A 6,278-nucleotide genomic window follows, 5' to 3' on the forward strand; every position below is an offset into this window, starting at 1 on the left:
TTTTTTGGTATAAGGAATTGTACAACAAATATCAGATGTGCAAATTCTGGTTAAGTATGCCCATAAGCATGATTCGTTATTAAAAATAAATATTTACATCAGATTTGTTACTTGAAATAAAATAGGTAAATAATTGGATGCCGCCCTGGGCAGACTGTGTGTGCTCGATCTAGTGGTTGGCAATCCTGCTCATGGCAGAGGGATTGCAACTGGATGACCTTTGAGGTCCCTTCCAACTCAAGCAATTCAATGATTCTATGATTACGGACATATTATAAGGTAGAAGTCATTACGTTTTTATTTCAAGTATAAAATGTAAAGGATTGATTGCTTTTTGGGAGGAATTTGGAGCCAGCTAGTGGTAGAGAGAGACAGCAAACTCTCTCTCTCCTTTTGCTGAGTGATGACCCATTGCTCTCCATTCATTGGTGAGCATTTACATAAGGTAACCATTCAATGACTGTATGGAAGGCAGCAGCGTTGCCATCTCCTGTGATGTTTAGCCAGTTTTCCAATACTAAAAAACAGCTCCTGGAATCATAAGGGACATTTTGTTCTCATAAAAAATGCCCATTTTCAGTCTTACCAGTTCTTGGAAAGACTGAGAAAAATATGGTATAAACAATTAACAACAGGAATGCAGAATAAATAAACATTTATGTTTTTTCAATATTTCAATATTTATCAGGGACCAAATTCTACTTTTGAATGCTTGCCTACCATCCAGGAAAATGTTTCCTTGGGCTTTTTAGATTGATGGCACCTTTCACCAAACCTTTACATCCCCAAGCTCCAGGACTGTGACTGCACCCATTCAGCATGACCCCAAGCCTTAGCTCAAGCAGATCTTGTCAGAATAAGTGGTTGACTTCTGCTTATTTTCCTCCATGTACCTCTGAGTTCCTCCGAGTGCAGATATAAACTGTCCATTTATATGCACTGAATCTGAACACCTCCTCTAACACTGCAATTTTATTTTTCATTGAGAAGAAAATGATAGTTATTTGCCCAATGAAAACCCGAACATGACCTGCAACTTGCATTTTGTTCAATAATCTCCAGTACATTCGGTAAACTGCTGTTCTGAGTGTATTATGTTCAAACATAGAGCGAATAATTATAATCATTACCATAAAAAGAAGGACTTAGTAGGTATTAATTTTTTATGCACTAGGCACTTCCTTTGCAATTCTGTTGTCATCTGGCATCATTGTCCCGTAAATATAGAGTGCAGCCTGAAACAGCTCTGCCTTGTTTTGTAATATGGTTCCTTAGGAGTTAGAAAGTTTAAGCAGATATAGCTGATTGTAGAGACATTAGCATTTAGCACAGATATTATGATGAAAGATACAATATAACTTTTAAAGTAGAGCTTCACAGTTTAATAAATTAATAGAATCACTTGAGTTGGAAGTATCCGTAAATGCCATCTAGTCCAACTCCCCTGCAGCAAACAGGAACACCTACAGCTACATCATGTGCTCAGAGTTTGGTTCAGCCTGACCTTGAGTGTCTCCAGGAACAAAATACCCACCACCTCTCTGGGCAACCTTTGCCAGTGCCTCACCACCCTTATTGTAAAAAACTTCCTCCTTTTATCCAATCTAAATCTTCCCTTTTTTAGTTTGAAGCCATTTCCCCTTGCCCTATCAAAAAAATTGTTTTGAACAAGGAGAATCCTTGATTATTTTACACACCAACTTAGGCTGGGCTTTACATGAGCTTGTAGAGGCTTGGGGAAAAAAACAAAAAAGACAAAAGAAGACTGAGATTGCCAAATGAATAAAGGCAGAAAAGTAGAGAGAAAAAAAAAAAGAAGAAGGAATAATCACACAACTGTGGAGACACTAGAAGGTAAGCACCAAGCCCTCTTTTGCCTAGTTTTTCTTTCCTGCTTCATAGTAATGGATCCTCACATGTTGCACAGGATTCCCTATTCTAGTGAACTCTTAGATTTGGCTTGGTTTTCCTAAACATGAACAAAACATTACAGAGCATGACAAACTGCTGTACACAGTTACTGCAATGTTTTCAAAACTGCATGCACCACTCTTTAGAAACAGGTAGATACAGAAGCTGAGCACTGGGCTGTTTCTGCAGAAAGGAAAGCTGTTCTTACAGTCTCCCAGCTAGTTGCAGCTGGGGTGCATCTCTCTGCCTAGCTGCCAAACCCCTCCTCCAACTCTGCCCATTTAACTATCTTCTCTTACACGCCAAGTCGCTCAAAAAAGCCTCCTTGCATGGAGGACTGTGCAGCAGAGATAGCTGAGCCCTCCTCTGCACGGGCCAGCGGCTGAGCTGGGCTTTGGAGGGGTGAGCCAAGTCCAAATATAGAGCTTCAGGAAACATCCTTGCATGAAGAGCAAAGCCAGAGCAGCAATGAGGATGTCTCTCAAAAATTCTCTTTAAAAATTCTCTTTACTCTCTTTTTTTTTAAAAAAAATCTCACAAATAAATATTTTTCCATTTTAATGTACCACTGAATTAAGTGAAATCGGATCATGAGACTTTGCATAAATGTTACATATGACATACAGCATTTAGTCTTGCAGCCTAACAAAAGAAATTGAGCTTCTTTTACACACTATTCATTAAAAAGTGAAACAGAAAACATATCCTCTCCCCACCTGAAAAAATGCAAAAGGTGCATTACTGGAACTTTAAGCTCTCCTCCTCAGCAATGAGCATACTTAAAAACGTCCTTTAAATGTCCATACTTAAAAACACAGGAAACAACACATGTTCATTAGGCTTTATGTACTTTTTCTATCTTCCTTTAAAAACAAACAAACAAAAAACAAAAACAAACAAACAAACAAAAAAACACTATGTTCTTTCAATTCCTCCAGAATCACTAAAAGCAAGCACTTTGCAGGAGGCTTCCTGAACCTTGTAGAATTAAAGCCGTGAATGGTCTATCACCTTAGTTACACTACATGATTTCCAGACCCGGCAAGTGCACTAAGCTCACTCACAGCAAATCACAGATTTACTGTAATTCTGAGAGCCCTAGGTTGGAGCCATTTCAGACACAAAGTACAATCAATCATCCTGAAGCATTTCAGGCTTTTCATTCTTGATAAATGTAAAACACAGGGAGGGTAAACAAAGAAACACCTACAGTTTAATTAAAGGCTGAAAGTCACAGGTATCTTCTGATATTTGAACAAAATTTTAAATAACAAAATTTTAAATTTTGTTTGTGTTATCACACATCTTCCAGTAGAATGCTTCCATGGTTCTAAGCTAACATGTTTTTTGTCTTTATCTTATTTATTTTGATTGAAAAGGTAAAATTAATACTTTTCTCACAGCCTCTGGATACTCAAGAACAAAATATACAAAAAACTCCCTTGGTGTTAAAACAATCACTACAGCGAGATCTCTGAATCTGTAATTATAAAGAACATTTATATTCAGAAAGCAAAGTAAGCATGTTTGCCTTACTAAAGGTGACAGCAAATCGGTCTGGGAAAAGGGGAAAAAAAATTGAGTTCAAGAAAACTTTAGTAGATAACACGCACTCACATCAGCCATCCTGCTACAACTGCTTAAAGCAGTGCCAGAAGTCATGTCTGAGTTAGTGGCAGAGAAGGTGGGAGGAAAATTGACCGCACTCAGCATCCTTTTACTCATCAGGCATTTTCAAAGCAAACTCTGATTTACTGTCATCCTTCCAAGGACATCAGGGAAAGGAGAGAGAAGAGAGCTCACCCTAATGAGGAGCTGATTTGCACCTGAGATCTTGGAGGGGGTGGGGAGGAAGCAGTTCTGATGCAGAAATACCAATGAAGAGCAGAGATGGTCTTTGGGGAATACCTGTATCCTAATGGAGGAGGAAGAGAAATTTCAAGATTTCCACAGACCCTGGAGTATTTGTTCTGAGGTTTCTAATGTTGTTTGCATTTGTCCTTTAGAGATATATGCTTGGGCTAACTGCATGCAGATCTGGTTTATCATTTCAACAGTTTAGCAGAAACTTGCTCCAGTGGTACAACAGTGATTAGAGTACAAGAATGACTGCTCCCAACATCAGTAGAACAACTCAGCAAGTGGATCAGGAAAAACTGAATTGATCTTAAGCTCTTTGGTCCATTGTCCCTTCTGGAGTCAGTGCAAAGAAATATGTTCTACATCAGTTACCATGAAGCTTGCAAAGCACATCTTGTGCTTTGTTCTTATGCTGCAAGGATATTTCTAGACTGCATCCAGACTCATTTCAGCTTCTTGGCTGGTTGCACAGGGGATGGAGCAGCATACCTATTTGAACAGCTTTCTGGGGAAAGAAAAGCAGGAGGGCAAAGGCGCACGCAGCCATCAGCTGTCTATCAGGGACAGCAGCTGCTTATTATTAGCTTTTGCTCTGCACTAAGCTCAGAGCATCTGGCAGCTGAGAGCAGCAAGAACACAATCCAACTCTCACATCAGCCTGCTTCATGCAAAGATTTTGCAGGAAGGGATAGGTGGGAAGCCGGACAGAGCCTCAAAACTCCCAGGTATCCACAAGGGAACTGATTCACTACTAAACGTGTATCTGGGAATAATTTCTGTTCTACTGACTGGTTCAATATAGAACAAACTCTACAGGCATTTTCCATAATGTAATAGGTTTGCTTTCATAACTGATACATCTGTGGAAAGGTATCTACTCTGTATAGAAGCACCAAGTGGTTCTATGAAAATACGGCAAATGCTTGTGAACCCAAGGCTCTGAGAGAAGATCTGAAAAACCTTGGAAATAAACACTGCATTTACTTATCATCCCAACAACCCTCATAAAGAAGAGGCCATGAGCCTTCTGCAGAATAGCAGGCTTTAGGCAGAAGAAAAAAGTGGTGGTACTAATGTCTATGCTTCTTCTACATTCTTATAGTGTATTTATTTATTAACTTGTCTCCACTCTAGTGGAAGAAAAAATAATTAGAAAGAAGAAAGAAATTAAATCCAAATATGTTCATTAGCCTGCAGCTGGGATTCTGACAGTCTGGTGCTTACGTCTACACGATGCTTTGAGGAGCTCTAGAGTACATCCAGCATCTGCAATTCTGAGGATAAATGAACAGCCTGAACTGAAATAGATGCTCTTGAAATAAAACTAACTCACAACATTATGAGTTTACACTCTTTTTTCCCCCTTTTTTCATTTTATATTGGTAAATTGACCAAAACATATAGAAGAAAGTAACTATTTCTTCTGGGTATTTTTGTTGTTATTTTTGTTGTTATTGTTTAATGCTAAAACTTTGAGAAAAAAAAGTTAAGCATACAATGTTATTGAGGCCTTGTGTCCAACATTACCTTGATCCTTGAATTGCATACACCTGCATTTACATTTAAGCAAGAAATCCTTTTGAATCTTTATGATTCAAAATAACTAGCATTTTGGAATGAAATGATTTTTTAATTTATAAACATAGCCCTACACGTAGTATTATACATCATGATCTAAATCTGTACAGTTAATATTATCTGTCCAATTAAAAGGGAATCAGTTTTTCATTGGCAATATTCTGGTCTAAAATTATTTGCTGATGCTGTGTTCATATATATAGATAGATAGATTGATATATTGTAGAAACTGTTCAACTTTGGATGAGGATTTCTTACCATAAGAAAAGGAATCTGTAAACCCATTACTGAAAAAAACAGTGATCTCTGAGAAATGGATCAGACAAATTTCTTCAAAGCTCAGCGGTTACGAAGTTAGTTTTGGCTTTTTTTAATCCCTGGAAATCCATCTCCTCCAGCAGCTTTGTAATAATAAGTTAGAAGAGATTTTCTTATTCATACAAAGTGCCTGTGGGAAAAAATCCTGCTTAATTCTTCACAGCAAATCTTTGAGTACAAACTTCCACAGAGTCACTTTAAGTTACTCCGAAAACTGGAAATGATGTTTTGGTTACAGCTTACAGATGGGCACTGCTTTAGAAAGATCCTATAAGTAGATAGAGACAAATCTTATTAAGTCAAATCTCTTCATTTCCGCCCTTATTCTTCAGTATGTTTTGAATATGATTTCAGGAAAGATGATATCTGAGCTCTGAACTTTCAAAGCAATGAGAAAGACATGTGCCACTTAAATCTTCTTTTATTCCTAGAATATGTTTTTAGATCTGGAAGTACAAACTGTGTCAAGTTCCAGGGTAAGAGCAGAGAGAGGGGCACAGGAAATAACCAAAGGAATTTGGAGTTTCACACTGCTGGTAATATGAGTATCATCTGCCCCATTAAACAGCGGCTACAGTTTCTTTGAGCAACACTACTGTTATACAGCTGCC

The sequence above is a fragment of the Meleagris gallopavo genome, chromosome 4 (genome assembly GCF_000146605.3).
Source record: "Meleagris gallopavo isolate NT-WF06-2002-E0010 breed Aviagen turkey brand Nicholas breeding stock chromosome 4, Turkey_5.1, whole genome shotgun sequence".
Taxonomy (NCBI): domain Eukaryota; kingdom Metazoa; phylum Chordata; class Aves; order Galliformes; family Phasianidae; genus Meleagris; species Meleagris gallopavo.